The sequence below is a fragment of the Procambarus clarkii genome, chromosome 85, assembly GCF_040958095.1.
Source record: "Procambarus clarkii isolate CNS0578487 chromosome 85, FALCON_Pclarkii_2.0, whole genome shotgun sequence".
Lineage (NCBI taxonomy): Eukaryota > Metazoa > Arthropoda > Malacostraca > Decapoda > Cambaridae > Procambarus > Procambarus clarkii.
Genome location: NC_091234.1, coordinates 15,166,464 through 15,177,962, shown reverse-complemented (window position 1 = coordinate 15,177,962; position 11,499 = coordinate 15,166,464). Strand labels below are relative to the sequence as shown.

Sequence of the window (11,499 nt, the reverse complement as noted above, 5' to 3'; positions counted from 1 at the left end):
GATTAGGGCATGGCTAAGTCAGAGTGGGATAATGTTGTTAGTGGAGTACCTCAGGGCTCTGTCCTGGGACCTCTGTTGTTAATATATATAAATGATTTAGAATCAGGTTTGAGTAGCAACATTTGCAATTTTGCCGATGATACGAATATTGGTAGGGAAATTATTTTTGAGGAGGACTCGCTATCACTTGTAGTTTATCTAGATAGGGTTTTGAAATGGTCAAAGGACTGGCAAATGCAGTTTAATGCTGATAAATGTAAAGTTGTGAAGAACTACACCAGGTGTCTTGTTACTTGGACTTCGATTAATGAAACCGAGCGTCCTGTTTGCCTTATTGTGAACATTCATGCATTGGTCCTTTTGTTTTAAAATCTTACTAATCATGGCTCCCGATCCCTTTCGCGGTCCGACTTCGCAATCTCAGCACCACCTGGCTCGTATCTTGTAAGTCTTATCATCATTACCTAGCCTCAGAACTTTGCATTTGTCTGCGTTAGGCTGCATCTGCCAATCTTTTGATCATTTCGAAACTATTTGGATCAACCTGCAGTGATAGCGAGTCTTCTTCAGAGTCAATTTCCCAACCGATTTGTGTGTCATCTGCAAATTTGCGGATGTTGGTGCTCGAACCTGAGTCTAAATCATTTATGCATGTTGTAAACAATAGAGGTCCCAGGACAGAGCCTTGAGGCGCTCCACTGACAACATTATGCCACTCTGACTTAAGGCCATTTATGCTAGCTCTGTTTTGGAGTTGACATGCCCTGGTCGAACTTTATATAGCACCCCCAATACCATGAGCCTCTATTTTTTGTTTGATCAGTCTTTCATGTGGCACTTTATCAAAAGCTTTGCTAGAGTCGTGGTGCACAGCATCGCAATCCTTACTACTGTCAAATGCCTCGACTGTGTTGGAATGAAGGGATAGCAAATGTGTTATATATGAACGGCCATTTGCAGAACCATGTTGCGAGTCATTTATTCATTTATGTTCTTCAAGATGAAGTTAGTTTAGTTCATTTATTATGCACCCCATACCCATCTTGTGGGCGGTAGTGGGAAAGGGTTACAGAGGCACATAATGGGCTTAGGGACTGAACCCCACAATTCATTTAGCTAAGCAAGTTACAATCTTGATGAGCTAGTTCGAAAATTCCATATAAGTCGTCACATCAACAATGGGTTCGAGATGGACCTCAAGTACAGGTTCTAAATTAAGCAAGTGACATATGTGGAGAGCTAGTGTCAAAATGTATATGTTTGTCCTGCACACCGTCCCCCATCCAGTGGGCAGCGGAGGATCGGTTACAATCACTTAGTTACTACCTACAGTTAGCAAACGGGATATTTGGCAAAAATTTCTGGTAGCAGATGCTTTTGAATGACATATTGACACATGGCTGGAACATTGGTTATAGAATTGTCTCTAAGACGACTTGTATTTGCAATTGTCGATTCGGGTAGCTTTCCAGGAATGGACGTTGAAATTGAAATAAGTTTATTGAGGTAAAATACACACAAAGGGATGAGGTAGCTGAAGCTATTCTCACCCCATTCAGTACGTGTTAATATATACATAGACACACATCACAAATAAACATTACCAAATATTCTGAGAGGTAAACATACATTTCCTCCTTCACAAGTAGTATGGTATCAGACGTACACACAAATACTTTTATGACCTAGGTATAGTGTATAGACAATTTGCAAGACACGTGCAGATAATTCAACAAAATACTACAATTTTGGTGCAAAATTGTTATATCTCTCCAGAATAACATCAACCTTTCCGTTGTGACACATCCAGGCTATTTGTTCAGGAGCAATGGACGTTGGGCTGATTGGCCGATAGTTTGACGCGGGTGATCAATCTCCTTTAAGAATTGGTACCACATTAGCTACCTTCCATGACTGGCACTCTGCCTGATTATTGATTTATTAAATATGTTAGACAGTGGCTCGGAAAGCTCCTCTTTGCATTCTTTAAGCACCCTGGCAAACACTTCATCCGGCCCTGGGGATTTGTTTGGTTTGAGTTTGTCTAATTGTTTACTTACATCCTCCCTGGTAACTGCTTAACTAGTCAACCTGTCCTCATCCCCATCCACATAGACTTGTTCGGCTGAAGGCACATTGTTAAGTTGTTTTTTAGTAAATACATATAAAATATTTGTTAAAAATATGACTCGTCTTATTATCCGTTATTTGACCTGTCTCAGATTTTAATGGACCTATCCTTTCCGTAGTCTTAGTTCGATATAACTGGAAAAAGCCTTTATGATTTGACTTTGCTTGCTCTGCTATGCGAACTTCGTAGTTTCTTGTTGCTTTCCTAATCTCTTTTTTAACATTTCTAACCAGTTGTATGAATTCCTGTTCTAAACTGACTTCTCCATTCTTAATCCTTCTGTACCAAGGTGTCTTGTTACCTATAAGGTTCTTTCAAGTATTTGTTATCCACTTTGGGTCATTAGTATTCGATCTATTCAATTTGTATGGTATACTACGTTCCTGTGCTTTGTTTAGAATATTGTTAAATAAGTTATATATTAAATCCACATCGAAATCCCGTTTTACGTCAGCTATCGCTGGGTTCAAGTGTCGCTCTAAGACCGGCCCACACCCTATACCCAAGACTTTCCAATTTATTTGACCCAAAAAGTTTCTTAGGCTATTAAAAGCAGTTTTTCGGAAATCTGGCACTTAAATAATTTTTTCCTATAGGTGTATTCCATTCTATGCTAAATCTGATTACTTTGTGATCACTGTTCCCTAGCTCACTCCCTATTTCGAAGTAATTAATTTTTGTTTCCCTGTTAGTTAACACTAAATCTAAAATATTATTTTCCCGCGTTGGTTCCTTAATGTGTTGCGTAAGAAAGCAATCGTCAACTAATTCTCGAAAATCTTTTGCTTCACTATTCCCTGTTTTGTTGAGGTAGCTGGCTGACGTTGCAAATTTCACCGCCACACGCATATACGTAAGTTTCTCCCGGCCTAAAAGATCGGCGACCTTCACATCCAAAACGTCCAGTAACGCGAGTAATACGAGAGGGCAATCCACAGGAGCTGAGAAAGCAAGCCCCACAGTATCTACACGGCGAATCGGCCTACTCCCAGCCGCCGCCATGCCGCGAGCTAAGACGCCGGTGAGCGGCCGCACCAGCACCCCGTCGCAGCGCCCAAGAACTAGTGGGAACACGAGACGTGGCGACGACTACCCCCCCCCCCCACTCCAGTGGTGAGGCCTGGGGTCAGAATCACGAAGCAGTTACGCAAGTACTTACGAACCTGTACATGTTTTCTCAATCTTTGGCGTGTTTGTTTACAAGTGTTAAACAGTTAATGAGCTCCGAAGCAGCAGGAGGCTGTTTATAACAATAACAACAGTTGATTGGCAAGTTTTCATGCTTGTAAACTGTTTAATAAATGTAACCAAAGCCGTCAAAGATTGAGGAAAGATGTACACGTTCGTAAGTGCTTTCGTGAATCTGGCCCCTGAACTGCACGGTACTGTACATTGTAGTGTAGTGTACCGTACGGTTGTGTACTGTTGTATATTGTAGTGTACAGTAATGTGCCCTTGACTGTAGTGTATCGTACGGTACTGTACTGTATTGTAATGTATACAGTACAGTATACTGTAGTGCATCGTAGCGTACGGAAGTGTACTGTACGATACTGTACTATGCTGTACTGTGTTGTACTGTACATACAGCTTGAATAATTAATGTTATTATTTAAAAAGTATAATAATATATATAATAATAAGTATTGGAAAATCATCATTTGTGAGTGTAATGTAAAACATTAAATGTATGTAATTAATTATTTAATTATATACAAGAAGGTACATTGTGTTTGTGGGAATACATAGCATAATACAGTAATTACACTCTTGTAAAGCCGCTAGTACGCGCAGCGTTTCTGGCAGGTGCGTAATCTAACAGATAATTTAAAATAGGTAAATTATATAAAACTGAATAAAATCTCATTCATTTGGTACATGTATGTTTCTTATAGTTTGTGTATACATTTTATTGTATATATTTCATTTTCCAAAAATAAATGTCATTAACTACTCGGGTATCCAATTACGTCGAGGCGACGAATGACCGTACAGGTTGCGACAATGTGACGTCAACTGAAAATGAGAAAGGTGATTGGCTATTGAGTATGTGACGTCAACTGAAAATGAGAAACGTGATTGGCTATTGAGTATGTGACGTCAACTGCAAATGAGAAACGTGATTGGCTATTGAGTCCACCTGCTCATTCAGGCGCAACGGAACGTTATTTTGCCCCTAGAATTAGCCGAGTAGAGGTGTACAAGTTAGTGTTAGGGCGTGATGTTACTCTTAGCTGGTAGCCCGTTACCCTTTGGGGTTCGCTTTGGTGACAGACCCCTAGGTTACACTGTCACTCTGTACACCGTCAAAACGCACATAGGGGCAAAAATCTATTATTTTTAGCTGTCGTATATACCCCCTGTTGGGGGGTGGATATTCAGGGACATTTTTAGTACTGACCCATAATCGGTACTGAAATCTATTTATAAATGTTTAGGTACTGTATTTTAACATTGTATTTAATTTTCCCACAGCAGTCTTGAAGGAGCGGTGATTCCAGTCATATCCTGCCGAGCAGAAGCTGGTGGCAGATGTTCCAGTTGTGGTATTTGAGTTACCAAGGTATGATGGGCCTATCCGGCACTTTGGAAATAGTTAGGCATAGTAATATTGTATTAGGAATAGCGTAGTTTTGAGCGTAATTTTGGCCATTGAACTTTGAGCAGTCATTACTACAGCCATATCAGGACCCCCATCAGTTATGTTTTAAATATGAAAATCTATGAGTTACACCACTTAACATTAAGTGGTGTAAAACGTTGCTCAGTCTAAATTCCTAGTCTTGAAGGAGGATGGTGGTGTTGCTTGCGGTAACTGGTGATTAAGAGTAGTGAATAAGTCGGTGGATAGTGTTTGGCCGCTCTCGGTGTGGGTAGTATAGTCTTTGATCCAAATTTAGTGCTGTTGTGGCCCCCCCCCCCTCCCCCACTTTAAAGTGTTCGGGTTACGTGGGTACATAATTGTAGGTATGAGGGGAGGGAACCGTTGACAATACGTAGCGTTCGTGTCCTCGTCGAAGGCCGTAGACATAAATTTACCAGAGTGGTTTGACGTACATAGGTGATAACATTTCAATAAGTAAATGTTGAATGTTACCGAGAATATTAAGTGAATTTGTTTATAATGTTAAATAAACAGCATTCAATAAGCGCGACCTCCTTCGTAGGAGGAAGAGCTCGTGAAAAAAAAATACAGGTCAACAATATCATTTATTCGTGTATGGGATGTGAAGGTTCCGGTTGACTTGCTAGCAATGGGTGATTAATTTCAACTCCAGATGTGAGCCTCGTGACAGTATTTGTCTTGTTTAGTGTAGGTGGGTGGCGACGGTACAAGTGGGAGTGTGTAGGTGGTGGTTATGTTGTTGATATTGGTGTAATTGTGTAGTGAGCGGGATAGCGTGCGCTCCACCAGTAGTGTATGTTGAGGCAAAATTGAAAATACATGTAAAGTGACTTTTTTAAGTTATGGTTGAGCTTGAGGTATTGGTCCACGATCTGTTGGTTATCATTGTGTAGCAGGAAGTATTTGGTGTGGACTTGATTTTGTAGTGTTAATGGAGATTTGTGTACTAGGAACATAGTGTCCTTTCCTTGGAACATAATCAGGCAATCTGTGGTGATATAGGTACCCCAATTACTACTGGTAGGTTATTATTGGGCAGTTAAGGTTGTCTAACCAGAAGTGTAACATAGAGGGTTATTGGGGGAAGGGAGGATGATTATGCGGGAACACGGAGGCCGAATAATAGAAAATATCTTGTTTAGCTTCTGATTGTAGGTATACCCGACATGGTGTTTTGAGTGTGGGGAACGGTATTGTCATGGCTGCGCTTTGATGGTATTGAAAAGAATTAGCACTGGTCCGAGGTGCAAGACATGTTTGGCTATGTATTCTAGTTTTCCCTCATCTAAAGGGAGTTAAATGTCAGAAAGTAATATACAAATTGTTAGAGGTTGAATTATATTATAGGAAATGATTTCGCAGGGAAGAGAATTGTGTAAGGAGTTTGGACTAGAGTATTCATAGATGGTTGTAGGCCTTAAGAAATGTTGTCAATGTGAAATGGATGCATATTATTCAATATATTTCATGCAGATGAGCGTGTGGAGAGGTGGGGGCTGGGCGAAACAGCAATGGTGATGTATCTATTTGTGAAGAAAGCAACATTGGTGGAGGGGAAGGAACGCCACACTGCAGAGTAATGGAAGAGGCTGTGACCTGCAGGTGTGTGATATGTTTATTTCAACACATCTTCCTCCAAGAATTTAGTTACGTAGTCGATAAAACTTAAATAGCAAGTAGTACTAAATATATTATAAATCGTGAAATAATCATGTGGTGTACTTTGAGCATTAGACGTCATGAGACCGAGCCTTACTAGTCGGAACAGTTTATTTTATAATAAAAGTAAATGGCTGGAGGTGACCATAACGTGTGCAAGCTTCGGTGTGTGTGTATATATGAGTGGTACGCGGTTTTCATGTATAGATGTTGAAATAAACAAAGAACAGGCCACACTCGCAGCTTCCAGATAAGAGATGAAGCTTAGTTGATAAACCCCCCCCCCCCCCACAGTGTCTTGAAGGTTGATTGGCGCTTGATTCATAACTCGGGCAATTTTGATTTGGGACATGCACCATGAGGCCCCCCCCCCCCCTCCCTCCCTCCCAAGCTGTGTTGTTTTTGGAACAGTGCATGGCCGTGTATTTGAGATAGTAATGGTGAAAATAATGATTATCGTATATGAATATTCAGAATCCTGAATACAATATAGTTTCGCAGGTGACACGCTTGAGGACCCTAGACGTGGATACCATCGTGTGTAGTTACTGTATGGACACAACCTCCAGCTGTTGAATGATGAAGTTTCTGTTCCATAGAAGGTACGACCGAATGACAATTTGTTGTAAATGTTTATAGTGCAGAATCGTCGAGCGTGTAATTTGATGGTTATTAGATATCCAGGGGGTTTTGAATAGTTATTAATGTTGAATGTATATAATAGATAAATAGGAGGGAGTCGCCTAGAAGGCGTGTCCTTACAGAGGGCAGTAAATATGTGGTCGGGTCCAGGAAGGGGAAATATATAGTTGATGTAGAGAAATAATAATAGGTAATTGTTGAATCATAAATGAATAGATAGTTGTAGGGAATCATAAGTAAATATTGAAACTAGAAGTACCTAATTTCCTAATATTTGTGTTGGGAGATTACACCAAGAGGTACGTAAATAGGAAGAATAGGTACCTAATTAGGAATAATAGGTTTAGGATAAGTACCCAATATTTAAAGTAAAAGTTACGTTATTGCATATTCCTTGTTTTCTACATTGTTGCTTTAAAATAGCATTGTATGTAGTTACCCAATATTATAATAATGTACCCCATGGAAAAAAGTGACCATTGTGATCATTGCTGTGTTATGGGGTTTTAAACTGCTGTATGTTGCCTATTAATGTTAGTATAAATGACGAATGAAGGTGTCAATGGAATGGGAACTTCAATATACCAATGTGGTTTAATATACCTGTACCTTCTAATCTCACGTTTTGTTTGTATCAATCATTGCATTAAATCCGGTGTAATTGACCTAGTTAAAATTATCTTAGATTAAGGATGTGGCCGAAATGGTGCGCGTACTAATTGCCTTAGAAGTGTAAATAGCATGCTATGTATTATAACAAAGCCAATGTACCTTCTTGTATATATAAATGTGATTGGCATTCTAGGAAATACCAAATAAGTTTTTAATATATGGGGAACGTTACAGAACTTAAGCTAAATTGGTAATAGATATAATTGTAAAGGAGACGTGAATGTATTGTTAGAACATTGACTGTAATTGACTTACCCTGCTCTAAACGGTGGCTATATGAAATGTTATATTGTGTTTGTTACAATGTGTTATGGGTGACAAAATATGTATCCGTAATGTATTTATCTTTGACCCGCATCACGGGTCCAAGTGTATTGCTGTTACCTTCCTTGGGCTTGCAAGTAGGATATGTTTTTCTGGAATGTATTACAATTGATGCATTGCCCCCGTGCATGTTTTATTAAGTTATTAAAAGTGTTGGTTATTGTATTTAGTTATTGATGAAGTAACGTAGGTTGTGGTAGTTGGCGAGTTACAAATATGAATTAACTCAGGTAGGGTGTGATAGGCGCGGAGTAGGGCCCCCCCACCCCCCTTTACCTCAAGCTTAGTGGCCCTGCATTGACGTTTAGTTACATCAGCTAAGTATTCCCGCAAATTATGCAGCGTCTTGCTGGAGGTTTATTTAGTTATTACTGGTTTACAGTTATGTTTGTTGATAATATTGGTTATCGCGTTTAAGTTAATAGGTAAAGTTAGGTAGGTTAGGGTAGCTGCTGTGTCACAGGCCTCCGGGCCGTACGTTTTAAGTTTTCATAGAATGTTATGTTCCATAAATGTCGTGAAAATAAAAAATAATTGTATGGAGTGTGACGGTGCACGTTTCTTTGGTGGTTTGACATTAGTTATGCTTCACCTACAAGTTAAACGAAGTCAGGTAGGATGTCCTAGACGCTGTATTTTGGCCTCATGGCTCTGGCTTTATTTATCTTGGACTCATATTATGATTAGTTCCTTTCGGAATGTATTGGTACTCATGCATTGTTTCATTGGAAGTCATGTTACTTACCGCTTTAGAGATAGGTGGTGATTGTTGACTTTGTGATGACGTTATTACTGACAGGTCGAGAGTACCATTATCGTTTAGCAGTACCAGTAAACGTTTCTAGTCGTTTTGTCTGGCCGGTGTAGGGCGAAAGAATCTGCAGGCTCCCGGTTTATGCAGACATGTGTGGCGTCCCAGGCCGCTGGTTATCCGACGTGTTGTCTGCTGGGTGTAGGCGGGAAGATACTGGTGGTTGCCAGGCCGCTGGTTTATCCAGACGTTTGTGTGGGCAATGTAGCCATGAAAGTTATAGCCAGCTGGCGTCTTAGGTGAGTGCGTTCATGGTCTGGTCTGCAGCCAACGTTCTTCGTGTGATGAGTTAAGGTGGCGATGTTATTCAGGTATTATGTTTATATTTGTCGTATAAATATGCGGGCTTCCCGGCCGGTGGTTTATGGAGACTTTTTACAAATAGGGATCGCTAGCCTTCCTGGTGTCCATGTCACTTTGCCTCAGATGGGGAGATGTTTAAGTTGTTTGATTACTGCTGGTCGCAGATGGTCATTGACACTGAGACTAAACTCATTGACGCGTGTTAAGGCAGTTTCTTAGGTTAACTATTGAGGTGTAACATTGTTTCGTGAGGCGAACATAGAGTGGAGATCAGTGTAACGGACTCGGGTACCCTCGTTATAATTTGTCACTGTGGACGGAATCATGTTGCGCCTTAAGAGGTGTTTGTTATAAGGTTATATTTATAGAATTATTTTATAATATATACATAGTGGTCATATAAATATATATTGTTTTGTTTGATAATATTCAATGTTAAAATAAAAAAAAAAATTATGGCTTGCTAGATGGATGGCCGTTGATTAACATGTGGCGTTTACGCCGATACGGAAACTGGTTCCCCCCCCCCCCCCCCCCAACCTATTTTTGTGGGTAAAGTTCTGCTCGGGTTGGTAGTTACCTTACTTAGCTACAGACTAGTTTGCTGGAAGATCTTTTCTGTTCGTTTCCCCTGTGCCATGGTTGGTTTTCAGATTTCTCCAGAGGGTATCAGCCTGCCTTTATCCATTAATGACAGTTGCCCAGTTGGGTTGCGGAAATGTGGCCCTCCTGTTAGAAACGAATTCCAGCAGTAGCCTTAAGGGGTAGGTTCGTTGGCTGTGACGTTGATAGTGCATGGCCGTTTTCTGCCCACTCTTACTGCCTTAATACTTGCAGAACCGACTACGGAAGGCGCACGAGGTACACCATTGATGAAGAATGAAAAGGGATGGAGCCCGAGGACAGAGAAACTGCACCCATGAGGTCGACCCACATTGCTAGTTCCAGCGGGCAGCCCGACGCGTTGGGCCTTCTGGGTTGTGGTTTCCGCGCGGTGTTTGCGGTGCTCGGGCGGAACCCCCAAATTGATAAGCCTGCAGATAGCTAATAAATAATCTGATGAATTGTAATTAGTGTAAATAAATTAATGCAAGTTGAATTGACTACATATGGATGTAGTTATGAATTGTAATTAAAATGTAGTTTTTAAATATAAGGAATAATCATAATAATGATTGTTATGCACTAGTGAATAAGTCATTATCATTGCTGTTAATGAGCAAATACTGTTACTGAATAAAATAGGTAATAAATATAGAAAATAATAATAAAAAAACATTAGTTATTAATAATATAATATGATTTAGCATTATCCAAAAAATAAGTCTGCAATCTGAGCAGGTTTTGTTCAAGCTCAGAAAATGAAAATAGAAGTAGTGTTAGCGTTGAATGTTGTGTAGTGAGAAATGTTGAAACAAATGTTAAAGTAAAACGGTATAGAGAAATACAATAGAAAATAGATATGAATAATACCTTTGATGTTTGTAACATGTTTGGTTTCTCGTAACTTGCACAATAGTTACTGTGTTGGGAGAGAGAGTGAGAAGATCTTTTATCTCCCGGAGTGTGAGTGACAGGGAAAAGATAGTGTTATTATTAATCGTGGAAGAAAGTAGTGAGAAATATTATCTTTGAGCGTTAATTGATGGAAATTTAGTGCCGTTGATGTACAATAATATACCCCATAGATAGTACTGTATTAGCGTGAAATTGGATTGTTGTAATATTACGGATTGAATTTGTGGTAGAAATACCGTGAGGTACTCGTAGTTTGAGTGAATAATATTGTTGTAACTTGTGAAATAACATACTTGAAGTTTAATACATAATGTTTCGAGTGTCAAGGTATTTAAGTTTCTAGAGTTATTGATAGTAGTGTACGACATCAAGTTGTATGGATGTGTGATATCATTATGATAGACAGTATACATCGCAGGTACAAGAATTTTGGCAAGAGTGTAAAATTTATATGCTTTGCTTACTATATGACAAATGAATATTGTAATGTGTATTTGTGTGGCCCCTTGAGGTTTCTGCAAGTATAGGTGAGTGGAAGTACCCTAAATGACTATCATGTTGATATGTAATTATTATTGTCTGAATAAACATACTTGAATTGAAGGTTGTTTTTTGTTTATTTGTTTTTAACAACCTCTTCTGTTTTGTCTTGTCCTGTTTGTAGTCACAGATGAGAGTTATGTAAAATCTATATAAACGTGTTTGAAGGAAATAGAACGTTGTGTGAATATATAAAAGGCCTCCCTGAAGACGTTATTCTTCAATATTGAAGAATATTCTGTAATATTATTATTCAATATTGGAGAATATTCT

At 39.4% G+C, this 11,499-nt stretch overlaps 1 long non-coding RNA gene across 3 annotated transcripts; it reads left to right on the top strand.

Moving 5' to 3' along the window:
- The first annotated feature begins 3,494 nt into the window (after nucleotides 1–3,494).
- Nucleotides 3,495–11,289, top strand: LOC138358665 (uncharacterized). Of its 3 annotated transcripts, none has more exons than XR_011225514.1 (5): nucleotides 3,495–3,513; nucleotides 4,607–4,694; nucleotides 6,231–6,359; nucleotides 6,910–7,018; nucleotides 10,006–11,289. It is a non-coding gene; the product is annotated as an uncharacterized lncRNA (long non-coding RNA). The 3 variants fall into 3 exon arrangements; XR_011225513.1 differs by lacking the exon at nucleotides 3,495–3,513 and adding an exon at nucleotides 4,191–4,335 and having other exon boundaries at nucleotides 6,918–7,018; XR_011225512.1 differs by lacking the exon at nucleotides 3,495–3,513 and adding an exon at nucleotides 4,192–4,335.
- Nucleotides 11,290–11,499: the final 210 nt, after the last annotated feature.